The sequence below is a fragment of the Ranitomeya variabilis genome, chromosome 7 (assembly GCF_051348905.1).
Source record: "Ranitomeya variabilis isolate aRanVar5 chromosome 7, aRanVar5.hap1, whole genome shotgun sequence".
In the NCBI taxonomy this organism is placed as follows: Eukaryota; Metazoa; Chordata; class Amphibia; order Anura; family Dendrobatidae; genus Ranitomeya; species Ranitomeya variabilis.
The window spans coordinates 98,124,956-98,144,207 of record NC_135238.1 but is presented as its reverse complement, the minus strand read 5'-3'; the positions used below and the strand labels follow the sequence as shown (position 1 = coordinate 98,144,207).

The 19,252-nt window shown below is 44.4% G+C and overlaps 1 protein-coding gene and 1 long non-coding RNA gene across 5 annotated transcripts in view; one reads left to right on the top strand and one right to left on the bottom strand.

Moving 5' to 3' along the window:
* Positions 1–19,252, top strand: part of SLC29A4 (solute carrier family 29 member 4) — an 831,354-nt gene that overhangs the window by 122,467 nt on the left and 689,635 nt on the right. The gene's annotated exons all lie outside the window — the stretch shown is intronic.
* LOC143786326 (uncharacterized) overlaps positions 6,374–19,252 on the bottom strand; it is a 339,456-nt gene continuing 326,577 nt past the window's right edge. The window contains exons 4-5 of the long non-coding RNA XR_013218263.1: positions 7,592–7,744; positions 6,374–7,501 (exon numbers count right to left, since the gene is read on the bottom strand). This is a non-coding gene — a long non-coding RNA (uncharacterized LOC143786326). The remainder of the gene's footprint in view (positions 7,502–7,591; positions 7,745–19,252) is intronic.

Below are 19,252 nucleotides of genomic sequence, written 5' to 3'. Positions count from 1 at the left end.
AAATCACATTGTCTGTTATTTTTATCATTTTATTTGCATATTATGGTGGAAAATAAGTATTTGGTCAGAAACAAACAATCAAGATTTCTGGCTCTCACAGACCTGTAACTTCTTCTTTAAGAGTCTCCTCTTTCCTCCACTCATTACCTGTAGTAATGGCACCTGTTTAAACTTGTTATCAGTATAAAAAGACACCTGTGCACACCATCAAACAGTCTGACTCCAAACTCCACTATGGTGAAGACCAAAGAGCTGTCAAAGGACACCAGAAACAAAATTGTAGCCCTGCACCAGGCTGGGAAGACTGAATCTGCAATAGCCAACCAGCTTGGAGTGAAGAAATCAACAGTGGGAGCAATAATTAGAAAATGGAAGACATTCAAGACCACTGATAATCTCCCTCGATCTGGGACTCCACGCAAAATCCCACCCCGTGGGGTCAGAATGATCACAAGAACGGTGAGCAAAAATCCCAGAACCACGCGGGGGGACCTAGTGAATGAACTGCAGAGAGCTGGGACCAATGTAACAAGGCCTACCATAAGTAACACACTACGCCACCATTGACTCAGATCCTGCAGTGCCAGATGTGTCCCACTGCTTAAGCCAGTACATGTCCGGGCCCGTCTGAAGTTTGCTAGAGAGCATTTGTATGATCCAGAGGAATTTTGGGAGAATATCCTATGGTCTGATGAAACCAAACTGGAACTGTTTGGTAGAAACACAACTTGTCGTGTTTGGAGGAAAAAGAATACTGAGTTGCATCCATCAAACACCATACCTACTGTAAAGCATGGTGGTGGAAACATCATGCTTTGGGGCTGTTTCTCTGCAAAGGGGCCAGGACGACTGATCCGGGTACATGAAAGAATGAATGGGGCCATGTATCGTGAGATTTTGAGTGCAAACCTCCTTCCATCAGCAAGGGCATTGAAGATGAAACGTGGCTGGGTCTTTCAACATGACAATGATCCAAAGCACACCGCCAGGGCAAGGAAGGAGTGGCTTCGTAAGAAGCATTTCAAGGTCCTGGAGTGGCCTAGCCAGTCTCCAGATCTCAACCCTATAGAAAACCTTTGGAGGGAGTTGAAAGTCCGTGTTGCCAAGCGAAAAGCCAAAAACATCACTGCTCTAGAGGAGATCTGCATGGAGGAATGGGCCAACATACCAACAACAGTGTGTGGCAACCTTGTGAAGACTTACAGAAAACGTTTGACCTCTGTCATTGCCAACAAAGGATATATTACAAAGTATTGAGATGAAATTTTGTTTCTGACCAAATACTTATTTTCCACCAGAATATGCAAATAAAATGATAAAAAAACAGACAATGTGATTTTCTGGATTTTTTTTTCTCAGTTTGTCTCCCATAGTTGAGGTCTACCTATGATGTAAATTACAGACGCCTCTCATCTTTTTAAGTGGTGGAACTTGCACTATTGCTGAATGACTAAATACTTTTTTGCCCCACTGTATATTATACGTTCACTGGGACTTCCCCAATAGCCGGCCTAAAAGTGAAAACAGCTGTGGCCTTGTCTATCACTCGTCACTCAATTGCATAATTTTTCTGATGATTGGATGCAGCTGAATTTTGTTCCTTGACAAATTGGTGGCAGCAGAGGTATCTACGCGATGTCCCTGTTGTGTTCTCTTGACAAGAAGATTGAAAAAAAATGTTTTGTTTTTTTTGTTTCATTTTTTTTTCCCTTTCACATTGTTTTAATTTATGTGATACACCTAAAGGGTTAATATACTTATTGAATGTGGTTTGAGGACCTTGAAGAGTTCAGTTTTTAATATGGTGTCACCTTTGGGTATACTCTGTCATATTGCTGGTCAAAGTCAGTTCAAATGTGCTGTGGTCCCTAATAAAAAATAGGTTTTGTTAATTGTGTTGTAAAAATGAAAAATTGATAATGTTTAGTCCTTCTAACATCCTAGCAAAAAAAAAAAAAGTTTTAAAAATGATGCGAATGTAAAGTAGACATATGGGAAAAGCTATTTATGTTTTGTGTGGTATAACTATCTAACTTAACCCCTTAACACCCAATGACTTGCAATGCCCATCAATGGGTGCCTCCCCCTGTTAGGCGCGGGCTCCGGCGATGAGCCAGCACCTTTTCCGGCAAATGACAGCTGATCTGATCAGCTGTCATGTGCCCCTAACAGCCGCGGGTGGAATCACGATCCATCCGAGGCTAACATATTAAATGCTGCTGGCAATCTCTCTGTGCTATGTCTCTGCTGTGTGTTGCACAGGCGATCAGATAATCGCAGCTTCTGGTCTCACATGTGTTAAGTGAAAAAAATGTTTTTAAAAATATAAAGATCAAATCACCCCCATTCAAAATAAAACAATAAAATAAAAATAAAAAATACACATATTTGGTATTGCTGCTTTCAGAATTGCCCGATCTATCAATATATAAAAAGAATTAATCCGATCGATAAGCGGCGTAGTGCGAAAAAAAAATCAAGACGCCAGAATTATGTTTTTTTGGCCGCCACAACATTGCATTAAAATGCAATAACGAGCGATCAAAAGATCGTATCTACACCAAAATGGTATCAATAAAAACATCAGCTCAGTACACAAAAAAATAAGCCTTCATTCAGCCCCATATAGCAAAAATGGGAAAATTAATTTTTATTTTTTTTTTTTTTACAAACTTTGGATTTTTTTTCAACATTTAAATAAAAAGAACCTATACATGTTTGGTATCTACGAACTTGTAATGACCTGGAGAATCATAATGGCAGGTCAGTTTTAGCATTTAGTGAACATGGTAAAAAAAAAACAAAGCAAAAATCAATTGTGGAATTGCACTTTTTTTTGCAATTTAACTGCACTTTGAATCTTTTTTCTGTTTTCCAGTACACGATATGGCACAACCAATGATGTTGTTCAAAAGTGCAACTCGTCTCGCAAAAGACAAGCTCTCACATGGCCATATTGACGGAAAAATAAAAAGTTATGGCTCAGGGAAGAAGGGGAACAAAAAATGGAGAAGCAAAAGTGGAACTACCCCTGGCCCTTAACCCCTTCATGACCTTGGGATTTTTCGTTTTTCCGTTTTCGTTTTTCACTCCCCTCCTTCCCAGAGCCATAACTTTTTTATTTTTCCGTCAATTTGGCCATGTGAGGGCTTATTTTTTGCGGGACGAGTTGTACTTTTGAACGACATCATTGGTTTTACCATGTCGTGTACTAGAAAACGGGAAAAAAATTCCAAGTGCGGTGAAATTGCAAAAAAAGTGCAATCCCACACTTGTTTTTTGCTTGGCTTTTTTGCTAGGTTCACTAAATGCTAAAACTGACCTGCCATTATGATTCTCCAGGTCATTACGAGTTCATAGACACCTAACATGAAAAGGTTATTTTTTACCTAAGTGGTGAAAAAAAATTCCAAACTTTGCTAAAAAAAAATTTAAAAAAATTGCGCCATTTTCTGATACCCGTAGCGTCTCCATTTTTCGTGATCTGGGGTCGGGTGAGGGCTTATTTTTTGTGTGCCGAGCTGGCGTTTTTAATGATACCATTTCGGTGCAGATACGTTCTTTTGATCGCCCGTTATTGCATTTTAATGCAATGTCGCGGCGACCAAAAAAACGTAATTCTGGCGTTTCGATTTTTTTTCTTGTTACGCCGTTTAGCGATCAGGTTAATGCTTTTTTTTATTGATAGATCGGGCGATTCTGAACGCGGCGATACCAAATATGTGTAGGTTTGATTTTTTTTTATTGATTTATTTTGATTGGGGCGAAAGGGGGGTGATTTAAACTTTTATGTTTTTTGTATTTTTTTCACATTTTTTAAAACTTTTTTTTTTCACTTTTGCCATGCTTCTATGGCCTCCATGGGAGGCTAGAAGCAGGCACAGCCCGATCGGCTCTGCTACATAACAGCGATCATCAGATCGCTGTTATGTTGCAGAAATGCAGGTGTGCTGTGAGCGCCGACCACAGGGTGGCGCTCACAGCACGCCGGCATCAGTAACCATAGAGGTCTCAAGGACCTCTATGGTTACCATTCAGAAGCATCGCCGACCTCCGATCATGTGACGGGGGTCGGCGATGCCGTCATATCCGGCCGCCCGGCCGGATGCGGTAGTTAAATGCCGCTGTCTGCGTTTGACAGCGGCATTTAACTAGTTAATAGGCGCGGGCAGATCGCGATTCTGCCCGCGCCTATTGCGGGCACATGTCAGCTGTTCAAAACAGCTGACATGTCCCGGCTTTGATGCGGGCTCACCGCGGAGCCCTGCATCAAAGCAGGGGAGCTGACCTCGGACGGTATAGTACGTCCGAGGTCAGTAAGGGGTTAAAGGGTTAAGAGCTTAAAAATTCAAAGTTTGAAAATTGCTACTTTTTCAAAAAATGTTGTCAAATTTTCAACATTTTCAGAAATAATCACAAATCATATTGACCAAAATACCATTAAGACCGGGGTCACACACAACGTATAAAAATACGGTCCGTTTTACACGGACGAGAATCGCACAAATGTTTCCAAAACAGTGATCCGTGTGTAGTGCGAGAATGCGATTTCCTCGCATCAAATTATCCGTGTGACATCCGTATGGCGAGATTTTCTCGCAGGCTTGCAAAATGGACATATAACGTTTTTTTTTTTTTACCTGAAAATAATTTAAATCATCATCAAGAACACTATTTAATGGCCCTAAAACAGGTGGCAGACACCAATCTATGCAGTACAGTCCCTGCTTGTGTTGGTGGATTTCTTCTTGCTAAGCAACATGTCTGATCTACTGACTTTTAACACCACAGAGCGTGTGCTTTACAGCTGGGTACTTTCTCAACGTTTTGGGGAGCCATACCCAGTTATTGTAGATCCGAGGAGGCAGAGACGGATGTGGGTACATCCACTTTTGAAACAACGGATCAATAAAGGCCATTTCAACCGTCTATATGCAGCTTTGAGGACACATCCGGACAAGTTCTTCAACTATTGTCGGATGAGGATACAAACATTTGATATTTTGTTGGAGATTTTGCGGCCAGGGATCACCAAGAAGGACACCAGGATGCGCAAATCTATTTCTGCAGAGGAGCGCCTTATCCTTACGTTACGGTATGTATAAATCCTCTTTTTAGAATTAATGTTTTTACTTTCATGGTCTTACCCCTTTTTATAAGTATATCATTAAATTGTTATGTAGCTTCAACATCATTTGTGCTTTTATAATATTTTATAGAACATCAAAGCCATCGCATGTCCTATCTATTAGTTATCTAATCTTAGTTGTTGCCCATATAACACTGTAATGTGTTACATTTTGTATTTTTTAAAACATACTCTGTTTTGTTTTAGATTCCTTTCCACTGGCCTTTCATATGCGGCACTGCATTTAGAGTTTTTACTGGGCAAATCCACAATTTCTGGAATTGTGCGGGACTCATGTTCTGAAATCTGGAGAAGACTCCATCAAGAGATGATGCCTGAGCCTAAAATGGCAGACTGGTTACGTATTGCCCAAGGATTTCAGGACACGTGCCAGTTTCTGCACTGTATTGGTGCTCTGGACGGAAAGCACATCCGTGTGCGTAAGCCGCCGAACTCAGGGACCCAATTCTATAATTATAAACAGTTTTTCTCTGTAGTGCTGTTGGCCCTGGTCGACAGCAACTACAGGTTTATAATTGTAGATATTGGGGCCTATGGGAGAACTGGAGACTCTAGAGTCTTCAGTTCTTCCATTATGGGTCGGCGGCTGCGCAACAATGATTTGGATCTCCCACTCCCAAGTCACATATCAGGGGCTAATTTGGATGCGGTGCCTTACGTGATGGTAGCAGATGAGGCATTTCAATTATCAAGGAACATCATGAGGCCCTATACACGGAGAGGCCTGGACTACCGGCGTAGAATTTTTAATTTGCGTCTTTCCCGCGCCCGCCGTCTGGTAGAGTGTTCCTTCGGCATTCTCACTGCAAAATGGCGGGTACTGCAGTCCGCAATTCAACTGAGTGAAGGCAATGTCAATGGCGTGATAAAAGCATGTGTTGTTCTTCACAACTTCACAAGATACTATGATTGCCCATCATCTGCTGATGATGAAGTTGATTATGCAAATACTGTCTTGTCTACTACACGTGTTCTTCCTTCATGTCGTCAGCCCCTCTGGCCTAAAAGTTTGTTATGTCTTAACAAATTATTTTCTGTCACCAGAGGGATCGACTGTCTGGCAAGACAATGCTGTTTTGCTTTAATATTTAGTTATATTCTAACTTAATAAATATAATAATGTTCCTGTTTAAATTGTGTAGTATGTTTGTCCTAACAAAATACTTATTTTGTTAAGTAGTCACATCATGTATGTAGTCATAACAATACATAACACTCATATTTGTAAAACCGTTTTTACTGCTCAAATCATATATCTAGTAGCCAACAACATATTCACATCATATGTAATTGTAGGAATATTAACCTGAGCAAACAATAAAGCATAACATGCCAAGGGCACAAATAACATTACACCAAAAACAGAGTAAATGACAGGCCAAAACCTGGTTATAAAAAATTACAGGTTCTGGTAGGGTGGAGGTGGTGATGGTGGGTGTCCAGCATGTGTGGAACTTGGCCTAGGTGGATGACCAACTTGACTGTCAACCTGTGGTATGCCAGATATATATGAAGGGTTGTGTTGCAAGGATCTATCCTGTGTCTGAAGTAAAAATTGTTGTTGAGGGTAGAAGTGCTTTAACTCCTGTGTACTGGATTGTCCCATTTGGTCATACCTCCCAATATGACCATGTCGAGCAGACACATGTTGGGATCAGCCTCCAAACGTGTGTCTGTTCAAGTGGTCAGATTGGGCAGGTGCTGGATACTCATAAATTGGCCTAGGTTGTGTTTGTTGGTTGCTTTGGGCAGGCTGTTGTTGTGGCGCTATACGTGGCGGGGGTGGTGCTGCGACTGGTTGTGTTTGTTCCTGTGGAAGGTCTTGCACCGCCAGAAGGTTTGTAGATGACATTTGCCAACTTTCTAGGTAGTTAAACACAGGAGTTAGGGTTGTTTGGCGGTGTTGCCGCATCTATCACTATTTGTAGACAACCTCTGGTCCGCAGCCTGAGCGAGCGCGGAATGGGACATAAGTAGCGGGCAAGACTTCGGAAGTACGCTTCCTCCCCATCGTCATGGGCAGCCCTGGACAAATAGTCCAACACCCCTGTATCCACTTGCCTCCTGGTGCCAGTGGTAGAAGGCACCCTTCTGCGCCGACCATGGTGTGGTCTTGTAGTAGGCTGTGGTGATGTATTCAGAGCCAAGGTTGGACTGCTGCTGTGGGCCCCTTCCTCCACCTCTGGATTGGCCTCCTGTGTGGCAGAAGACACTGCTGCTGGTTGTGGTGGTGGTTGGTTGCTGCTTGTTGGTTGGGCAGATGGTCTAGCCACTTCGGCACCTTCACCAACGGGGTCAATCACCACCTCGGAGTCAGATGCAGTCTCCCTTTCTGTCAGATTTGACTCTGTTCTGGATTTCAAAAAATGTACAAAAAGATTTTATAAAAACATATTCTCGTTATAACTTGTGTTAAAAATTTTGTGACATGCATGCACTTACGGTCTGAGCTCCATCACTGGTGCAAAAAAATTAAGACGCTCAAAATAAAGATATTTTTTTTCTTGGGGGCTGCATCACCACTACGCCCAAAAAGTTGACGTTCACCCCGTTATTGGTCCCTGCAACTCCGCCAGCGTCTATTGACATCATTCACTGCAAAGAAACACAAGAATTGTTTTAACTATCAAGCACATAACTCCAACAGGTACAGGGTTTGCAATCGCACACGGGCCCTGGAGCCTAAGGGGACATAAAAGTCCCTTTGTCCTATATAAAAGGACTATTGCTAGTACATTTAAACCATATTTGGGTGTCATGTTGATGATTTGGCATCCGCAAACAAGCGTTTTTAACATTTACCTCACTAATAAACACATCACATATGATGTGTTCATGGTTCTTTTTATCAGGAACCCAATTTTAAACAAAATTTTGGTAAAGGATGGTACTTACAAATTACCTGCTGAACCTCATGAGGTCGCTCATCAAAATCGGGGAACATGTGGCGACAGATTGCCCTCCATGCTGCGTCTTTACGTGCACGGTCCGCATAATGTGCGTCGCATTGGTCCCATAATTCTGGTCTATCATGGACCAGAGCAATCGGCATCTCCACATTTATATGTCTGGCCATGCTGCTACACAGTACACTCCGTGGAGGTGTGCTTCCTGCTTTTCAATACAGCGTGGCCTAGAAATCTGCATGCCAAAGCTTCCTGATAATGGATGATTCAATTTCCTGTCACCTGGAGAAGTATTCCGTATTTCTCGCAATGCACACTCATGGTCCGTGTGTAATCCGATTTTTTTCTTGCACCCATAGACTTGCATTGGCGATTCTCTGCCGAGATACGCTGACAATCGCTGCATGCTGCGATTTCACTCGGATCCTGAATACGGCCGAGAAAATATCGGATGATGGGAGCTGCCCCATAGATGAACATTGGACCGAGTGCTATGCGATTTTTTTATCGCATTGCACTCGTCCGTATTATGGTCTATTGTGACTCTGGCCTAATAAGAAGTACAATATGTGTAGAGAAAACTGTCTCAGAATCGCTTGAATACGTTGAAGCATTGCAGAGTTAATACCTCATGAAATGATGCATGTCAGATTTTAAAAATGACACTTGATCATTAGTGTACAAAAAGGCTCGGTTCTTAAGGAGCTAAAAAGGGTATTTCACCAAATTTTTGTTGACCTGGACACATAATGTAATAGTAGTTGCACAGCGAAATTAAACATTTTTTTATTTCTCTTTCCTTTTGCAGAAATATTACCAATTTCTATTATTAGAGATATTAGCAATATGTGTTAAGTTGTGTTAAGACTAAGTTGGTGTTATCAGATAGTTTTTCACTGGGGCATATACTTCTTTCTCCTGTGTGATGCTCACCAATCATTAGCAGGCAACAACACAGCAGAAAAAGATCACGCCACTCAGTGTATGACAGACAGCAATGATTTCTTATTCTAGCCATGTGCATGATTAACAAGCACAGATAGTGTGATGGATCCGCACCTCGCCACCCTGCCTGATGTCAATATTATGTCAGCGGGATCACGTGATAAGGTTTCCCAACTTGTACCAATATGATGTTCTGCCGAATCCCCCCTGGGGACATGTAGGGTTAGATTGGTACAATTTTACACAGACATCCCCCAATCCACACAGACCCAGGAAGGCACAGGGAATGAGAGGATGTGGCCCATACAGTCACTGACGTGGCACCACACTCGCCCACAACCCTGACAGGCCCCTTTCACTAGCACCAGTGAAACAGCACCTGGTCACCCCAGCCACCAGTTCCTCGTTTGATATACGCCTGGTCTGTTGACAGGTTTATATTGGGCCAGAAACCAGCCCCGATAGAATGGAACATTAAACTGTGAAATGGATGTGTGGCTTCATAGATGGGGATAAAAGAGCAGCCCAATGTTAAATTATATATTTAATGGCCTTAAAGGGAACCTGTCGTCAGGTTTGGCCGATACGAGTTACGGCCACCGCCTTTCAGGGCTTATCTACAGCATTCTGCAGCATTTAATAGTAATTAATAGTCTAACTGAGCGTAATGTAAACCATATCAGACAGATGTCTGTCCAACCTCGGTTTGAAGACTTCCATTGAAGGAGACCTCACCACTTTTTGTGGCAGCCTGTTCCACTCATTGATCACACTCACTGTCAAAATGTTTTTTCTAATATCTAATCTGTATCTTTTCCCTTTCAGTTTCATTCCATTGCTTCTCATGTTTCCATGTGCGAATGAGAATAAGGATGATCCCTCTTCTTTGACAGCACTTCAAATATAAATCTTCGTACCATGTTAGCCAGTATTTTCCCATCCTTCTTGGACAGTTTTATCTTTAGAACATCCAGCTATTGGACTTTTCCTATGCTCTTTCTGAATCCATTAAAATCTGCCTTTCTGAAGTCCAACCTTTAAGTCTGAGTCCTCACAGGTCTTCCACCTCTTGTAATCCAAAATTAGAGAATAGCATGATAGCTGCCTCCTAAATTCCCAGCCATTTTTACTTCCTCAAACATTTCCTCGCTGTTATTTTCTCTTCTACCTTTTGAAAAATAAAGTTGTCAGTAAGAGTAGGTAAGGTTTCTTGGATCTATTACTTTTGCCTGAGGAGATTCCTAACAAATATCTGGATAATAAAAATCTCCCATGATAATAATAATAATCTTTATTTTTATATAGCGCTAACATATTCCTCAGCGCTTTACAGTTTTTGCACACATTATCATCGCTGTCCCCAATGGGGCTCACAATCTTAATTCCCTATCAGTATGTCTTTGGAATGTGGGAGGAAACCGGAGTACCCGGAGGAAACCCACGCAAACACAGGGAGAACATGCAAATTTCTTTTGCAGATGTCCTTGGTGGGATTAGAACCCAGCATGCCAGCGCTGCAAGGCTGCAGCGCTAACCACTGAGCCACCATGCTGCCCCATGATCACTATGTCATACTTTTTTTTTTAGAACAAATACATCTAATGTAAAAAAGAGTTAATCCATATCTTCAATCTGTCCAGATGGCCTGTAGTAAACACCTTCAATAGTGTCCTTTCTATTCTTGTCTCCTTGTATTGTAACCCAAACAGTTTCTACAGAGCTACCATTCCCTGAAGCTTGGATATCCGTGGAGACATACACTTTCCTAACATACAATGCAACACCTCCTTCCCTCTTGTTAAGCCTGTTTATAATAAGTAAATTGTAGCCGTCAAGGTTTGTCTTCCAATCATGTGTATCATCCCACCAAGTTTCAGTGATGTCTATGACATCATATCTCTCTTCTTGTGTTAGCAGCTCAAATTCTTATTTGTTTCCCATTCTCTGTGCATTTGTATAGGAACATTTTAGTTTGTAGTCGGTTTATCTTGCTACTGTATTTTTTTCAGAATTTGTTATCTTTGTTCTTTGCTCCCACTTTTTATAGCAGGGTTCTCAAAAGAATTCGTTAGGTACATATTTTTCCTGTCTGTATATTTTCCATCTCATATTGCCCTAGTTTAAATCTCTCCTGATCAGTGTAGCAAGGCACTTACCAAATATGTGTCTTCCTGTTTTCGTAAGATGCAACCCATTTCTAGCAAGTAGTCCATTATATAGGTAATTCACTTCATGTTCAAGAAACCCAAAATGTTGCTGTCGGCACCATCAAAGTAGCCTCCTGTTCACCTGTAGAATCCTGTTTAATGTCCTTGATATATGTCCATCCACTGAGAGAATGGATAAAAAGACGACCTGCGTTCCTAGTTCCTTCACTTTCCGGCCTTCAGAATCTCTGCATATAATTTCCAGGTTCTTTTTTTTTTTCTCCACAGGCTCCCCCTCCATATGGCCGTTTAGGTATCGTTCTGCCGGGTTCTTTTTTTGGTTTATTGGCAGCTTCTTCTAACATTCCGGTACCTTGCCCGCCTATTGTTTGCGGGTCATGGCTCCATTCAGTGGTCATGTTCTGTTGTAGAAAAGGGATTATCTTTATTATTGAAGCTCCCATTATTTGTTTAGGCCTGTTTTTTGAGCATTCTTATTACTCTCTGGCTCGTTTATTTCTATTTCCTTGCATGCACATGGTGTCATTTGTTACTCCTTGTGTGTACTGTTTATCTGTGCCATATTATGGAGATATAAGTACTTTATTCATGTGACAATGTACTTTTCATAAGCTGTTCAGCTATCTGTGTTTACATGTATGCATGTTATTTTCTAGCCTTGTATGTACCTTGACACTTTGGCATATGGGAGAGGAGCCTTCTGGCTTTATTATGAGCCATTTGAGCTGTGATTATGTCATGTCAGTGACTTTTTAAATGTTTTTATGGTACTAGTCTGTTTTGTATTCTATCAATAACATTTTCTACATTGTTTGTGGTGATCCCTGGTATTGGTCAACAGCTTTTTCTTTTTTGGTATTTAGTATGTGTTATTGTTGACCACAGGTGTATCCCCGTTTCATTGTGTGGTGCCCTCCATAGATTTATTATGCCATTTGGTTTGCACGTTAATGCCCGGGCCAATTTTTACAATTCTGACCACTGTCCCTTTATGAGGTAATAACTCTGGAACGCTTCAACGGATCTTGGCGATTCTGAGATTGTTTTTTGTCATGACATATTGTACTTCATGTTAGTGGTAACATTTCTTCGATATACTGTAACTTACATTTATTTGTGTAAAAAACGGAAATTTGGCGAAAACTTGAAAAATTTAGCAATTTTCAAACTTTGAATTTTTAGGCCCTTAAAACAGAGAAATACGTCACACCGAATACTTAATAAATAACATTTCCCACATGTCTACTTTACATCAGCACAATTTTGGAAACGCATTTTTTTTTGTTAGGAAGTTATAAGGGTTGAAAGTTGACTACTGATTTCTAATTTTTGCAACAAAATTAGCAAAACTATTTTTTTTTAGGGACCACCTCACATTTGAAGTCACTTTGAGGGGTCGATATGGCAGAAAATACCCAACAGTGACACCATTCTAAAAACTGCACCCCTCAAGCTGATCAAAACCACATTCAAGAAATGTATTAACCCTTCAGGTGTTTCACAGGAGCAGAAGCAACGTGGAAGGCAAAAATGAACATTTAACTTTTTAGTCACAAAAATGATCTCTTAGCAACATTTTTTTTTTATTTTCACAAGGGTAAAAGGAGAAAATGAACAGATAAAGTTGTTGTGCAATTTCTTCTGAGTATGCCGATACCCCATATGTGGAGGAAAACCACTGTTTGGGCACACGTCGGGGCTTAGAAGGGAAGGAGCGCCGTTTGACTTTTTCAAACCACAATTGGCTGGAATTGAGATCAGACGCCATGTCGCGTTTGGAGAGCCCCTGATGTGCCTAAACAGTGGAAACCCTCCACAAGTGACCCCATTTTGGAAACTAGACACCCCAAGGAGTTTATGTAGATGTGTGTTGAGCGCTTTGAACCCCCAACTGCTTCACAGAAGTTTATAATGTAGAACCGTGAAAATAAAAAAAAAATCATAATTTTTCCACAAACATGATCTTTTAGTCCCTAATTTTTTATTTTCCCAAGGGTAACAGGAGAAATTGGACCCCACGAGAGTTGTTGTTCAGTTTGTCCGGAGTACGCTGATACCCCAAATGTGGGGGGAACCACTGTTTGGGCACATGGCAGAGCTCGGAAGGGAAGAAGCAACGTTTGACTTTTTCAAATCAAAATTGGCTGGAATTGAGATCGGACACCATCGAACGCCATGTCACGTTTGGAGAGCCCCTGATCATACAAATGGAGACTTGAGGGCACCACTTAATGCTCACTGACCACACTCAAATATTCAGAACCATGAAACCAAGAAGAAGTAGTGTCTATATTAGGTCATGATCAACTCCACAGTAAAAAAACATAATACTGCAAAATATTTCAAAAGTAATAAACAACTATTTTTATTGATACAAAAAGACTTTAGCAAAAACAAATAATTAAAAAGGCCACAAAATTAGCCATAAGAAACACCACTTGAAGTCCATGCAAGGACCTGGAACTGATCTGACTGTACCCTGTCTGGTTTATGCGGAGTTTGAATAAACCATATGGACTTATATGTGTGAGATATCGTGCCTGAAGTGTTTATCCTGCTGCCAAGTGAGTATCCCCAAGACCCGTAGCGGGTGAAACGCTACAATTGGTGTTTCGGATGCGGGCAAAGATCCGAAGAGCACATGTTGCAGCGCTGGCTGGTCTGAGCCAGAAGAGTGGACGGTCTTGAAAACCGTGAGTAAATACTGACTGGGGTCAGTGAGAATTGTTATTGGTGGGATACCTTCGAGGAGAAGAGGGTCCCAGGAACCTGTGCGGCAATGACAGGTAACGGTCTTGAAAACCGTGTGTAAATACTGACCGGGGTCAGTGAGGAACTGCTGTTTATGGGATACCTCTGAGGAGAAGAGGGATCCGGGAACCTGTGTGGTAATGACAGGTAACGGTCTTGAAAACCGTGATTAAATACTGAACGGGGTCAGTGAGAAAACTGTTGTGTCTGGGCACCTCTGAGGCCGAGGGGTGTCCAGTAGTGTTGAGCATTCCGATACCGCAAGTATCGGGTATCGGCCGATACTTGCGGTATCGGAATTCCGATACCGAGATCCGATACTTGCCGCGTATCGGATACCGGAATCGGAAGTTCCCAGGATTCAAACTGCACGAATTCAGCCAATGAGGAATGATTCTGAGTGTGGGCACATCCTGTTCAGCATGGTGGGCATGAAACTACTGGCAAGGCTGTGATTGGCTGCTGAAATGATGTCATGCTGCAGTTTAAAAGTCGCTGGCGCCATTTTGCGCTCACTCTGCTGTGAATTCAGTTAGTGACAGGATGCTGTTTGCTGACTGAGGGCCAGTTGAGATAGCGATTTGCTTCATTGTTCTTTTCCAAGGCTAATTTAGCAACCGCTGTGTTCACCTACTAATCACCTTGCTTTTGCCTTGCAGCGCTGTTTTCACAGCGATCTGCAAGGTCTCTGTGTGTGTGTGTGTGTGTGTGCAGCCCACTCTCTAGTCTGTGTGCAGCCATAGCTGGTTGTATTCAGTTCAGGGAGGGTGGTTCACTGCCTCATACTGTTCTATTTTTTTTTTTTCTTTTTCAAGTAGTGCAGGCTGCTGCACATTTTTTCTAATAATTCCTATTAGTGTCTTTCCACCCGTATCCAGCTAAATTGTGGAAAAACACTAGATAGGATAACGTAGAGGAGTGTTTTTGGGCCTTGCAGCGCCGTTTACGGCTGTCTGCACGGTCTCTGTGTGACTGCAGCTCGCCCTGTAATCTGTGTGCAGCCATAGCCGGTTGTATCCAGCTCAGGGTAAATCACTGCGTCATACCGTGAAATCCAATTTCCTTTTTTCTAAGTAGTGCAGGCTGCTGCACATTTTTTCAAAAAATTCCTATTAGTGTCTTTCCATCCGTATCCAGCTAAATTGTGGAAAAACACTACATAGGATAACGTAGAGGAGGTTTTTGGGGCCTTGCAGCGCCGTTTACGGCTGTCTGCACGGTCTCCGTGTGACTGCAGCTCGCCCTGTTGTCAGTTCAGCCCCCAAAAAATAAATAATAAAGTTCACCAAACACACCACTTTACAGTTGTGTAGGCCACATTAGCTGATATTAAAGTCTAGTCCACACTTTAGAAAATTATTGTTTCTTATACCTGTTAGGAGCTGTTCTGGAATAAGCACACAAAGCCGTTAGTACTTTTCTGCTTATCTTTATCAGTCAACCAAGATGAAGAAGGCAGGGAGTAAGGCACGTGGGCGTGGGCGCGGAGCAGGGAGAGGACGTGGGGATTCTGTGCCTGCTGCGGGCACCGGTGACTCATCAGCACCCAGTTTCACCAGGGAACAGTCCTTCATGCGCAGCTTTGTCGGAGAGCGCCGTACACCGCTGCTGCGTGAAGAACAAATTGAAGCCGTTGTCGGATGGATGGCAGCTAACGCATCGACTTCAATTAGTGCCACATCCTCGCAGACACAGAGCACTGGAGAGCACCCATCTGTCTCTTCACCACCTGCCAAATTGCCCAGGCAGACAGAGAGCCCAGGACAGGAGCCGTCTCTACTTCTGTTCTCTGAATCTCTTGGCTTGGAAACAGGGGGCCAGCCAAGCAGCATTGGAGAAATGGAAGAACAGGCAGTGTGCAGTGATGCCCAACAGCTTTTTCTCTCTGAGTCTGAAGAGGCGGGTGGGCCAGTGCCTCCGGTCACCACACCGCAGAACGCATCCGCTGATGACACTCAGGTGCCACTTTCTGGTGCGTGCTCTGCTGCTGAGACTACCCAGGAGGAGCAGTTGGTGGCAGAGGGTAGTGTAGATGATGAGGTCCTTGACCCATCGTGGCGTGAGGGACAGGAAGGTGGTGGGAGCAGCTCTGAGGAAGAGATTCCCCGAACGGGCCAAAGAGGGAGAGGGAGGGGGAAGACTGCGGATCCTGTAGCCTCCACTTTGGCACCCGTTAGGAGCGTGTCTCTTCCAACAGCCAAAAAGGGCGCTCCCAAGACTTGCAGTGCCTGGTCCTTTTTTGACACAGTTGCAGATGACATTTGCTATGTCAAATGCAAGGTGTGTCATCACAAAGTCAAAAGAGGGAGAAATGTCAGCAACCTCAATACCTCCAACATGTGGAAACATGTGCGGACCAGGCACGCGGCGGAGTTACAGAAATGCAATGAAGAGCTAGGCCGACCAACAGCGGCAGCTACCACCTCTTCAGCTCGTGTTGCCTCTTCCTCCAGCTCACACGCAGCTGGTTCGGCTTCCTCCCAGGATCGCCGTGGAAGAACCTCTGGCACTGTTGTCCAGAGACCCACTGTAATTCCACCCGCAGCACCACGTTCCCAGTTATCCTCACACTCCCAGGCCAGTCTACAGCCATCGGTAGTACAGGCATGGGAGAAAAGGCGGCCTTTCTCGGCAAACCACCCACGAGCACAGGCTCTGACTGCAGGCAAACTTCTGTCACTGGAAATGCTGTCATTCAGGCTGGTGGAGACTGACAGCTTCCGTGACTTGATGTCATTGGCAGTCCCACAGTACATTGTGCCCAGCCGCTTTTATTTCAGCAGGCAAGCCGTCCCTGCCCTGCACAAGCATGTGGAGGGACACATAAAACACGCGCTACTGAACGCCGTCAGTAGCAAGGTCCACCTCACCACCGATGCGTGGACCAGTCAACATGGACAGGGGCGATACCTTTCCCTCACTGCCCATTGGGTTAATGTTGTTGAGCCGGGTACAGATCGTGCGAGTGGCGCAGGACGTGTCCTGCCTACTCCAAGGATTGCAGGAATCCAGTTTTTTCGCATTGACTCCTCCTCTTACACAAGTTCCTCAGAATCGTCGCTGCAGGAGCCGTCACAGTCCACCTCCACATGGACCCGTGAACGTTTACCTGTTATGACCGACATGAGCACAGCCGTGGCCAAACGTCAACAGGCCGTCTTGAAATTAATTTATTTGGGGAATCGAAGCCACACAGTGCAGGAGCTCTGGAATGCCATCAAGCAGGAGAGCGATGTGTGGTTTGTGGCAGCGAATCTCCAGCCAGGCATGGTAGTGTGTGATAATGGCCGAAATCTGGTGGCAGCTCTGGGCCTCGGCAACCTCACTCACATCCCATGTCTGGCACATGTGCTCAATTTGGTCGTGCAGAGTTTTTTGAGGGACTATCCGGATCTTGATGCACTGCTGCACAAGGCCCGCCTAGAGTGTGCTCACTTGCGGCGTTCCATTGTGAGGTGCGAGGAAGTGCGGAGAGGTGGGGGCGGAGAGGTGGGGGCGGAGTTACATGTAGCGTTTTTTGCTCCCGACGGTCCGCCACTGCACGACGCATCTGTCGCACGACGGGTGCGACGTGTGGCAATCCGTCACAATGCGTCGCTTAATGTTAATCAATGGTGAAAAAACGAATCCTGCAAACACTTTTGCAGGATGCTTTTTTCTGCAAAACTACGCATTGTGACGGAATGCAGTTAACGCTAGTGTGAAAGTAGCCTTAGAAGGAAACTCCCGCCTCCAAGACAGTTTTGACTGTTTAAGGGGCTAAATGTCATACGTGTTTCATTCAGCGTGTGCAAGGAACAGAATTTAAAAGAGCAACCTTTGACTTGTGCAGCATTACTACTGCCCAAGGTGTGGCTCTTCTAGTTTGTAACCCCTGAGGGGGGGTTAAAGGTTACCTTTAAAATTGGTTCAATTAGGCTTCGGCCTACACTCTGCTCCTCCCGCAGAGCCTGGGCTCTAACACCGCCAGTTGGTGCCCCGAAGTGCTGGCTGCACAGAGAAAAACACCCGCCAATGTGTCAGTGGGGTTCAGCACCGCCAGCTGTTCCCCTGCTGTGTAGCCGGCAACGTGTCCTGCAAACGCCACGCAGACACAACAGACCTACAAATGCCTCCAGTGCAGGCTTCGGCCTACACTCTGCTCCCCCTGCTGACCCTTTGCTCCAACACCGCTAGTTGGGGCTCTAGGAAGACAAACTTGAATAGGTCCCCATCCTGGTTCCAGCACCGTCAGCTAGTTCCGGGCAGAGCCTTTGGCTTAGGTGCCTCCTTCTGGGTATCCGAGTTCCACCAACGTCAGGTGGTCCTTGGTAGTGCTTTCAGGCACGGGTACCTCCTGCTTAGTAACCGGGTTCCAGTAACGTCAGCTGGTCCTCGGTAGTTCCATTGGCTTTTGAACCTTCGGCTACCCATCCGGGTTCCAGTACCGTCAGCTGGTTCTCGGCAGTGTCTTTTGCTCTTGTACCTTCTGCTCCCCATCCTCGTTCCAGTACCGTCAGCTGGTTCCGGGCAGAGCCTTTGGCTTAGGTGCCTCCCTCTGGGTATCCGAGTTCCACCAACGTCAGGTGGTCCTTGGTAGTGCTTTCAGGCACGGGTACCTCCTGCTTAGTAACCGGGTTCCAGTAACGTCAGCTGGTCCTCGGTAGTTCCATTGGCTTTTGGACCTTCGGCTACCCATCCCGGTTCCAGTACCGTCAGCTGGTTCTCGGCAGTGTCTTTTGCTCTTGTACCTTCTGCTCCCCATCCTCGTTCCAGTACCGTCAGCTGGTTCCGGGCAGAGCCTTTGGCTTAGGTGCCTCCCTCTGGGTATCCGAGTTCCACCAACGTCAGGTGGTCCTTGGTAGTGCTTTCAGGCATGGGTACCTCCTGCTTAGTAACCGGGTTCCAGTAACGTCAGCTGGTCCTCGGTAGTTCCATTGGCTCTTGGACCTTCGGGTAGCCATCCGAGTTCCAGTTCCATCAGCTGTTTCTCAGCATTTTCTCAGCCTTCTTGTACCTTCTGCTACATTTCCAAGTTCAAGACCCTAAAGACGACGACCCGGAAGACCACCCCTAAGATGACGACGACACCAGAGACGACAACCACTGAGATGACGACGACCCTGGAGACGATGACCCTGAAGACCACCCCGATGACGACGACCCCGGAGACGACCCTGGAGACGACGACGACATGGGAGACCGAGAAGCAGAAGAACAAGAGGCTGCAGAACAAAGAGCAGAAGAACATTAAGCATAACACAAAATATCAGAGCAAAAGATATCTAAATTATAAGCAGAAGAAGACTAAGCAGTGTATGGGGGTGAGCCCGTTCCTCCTCGTGGTGCCCCTG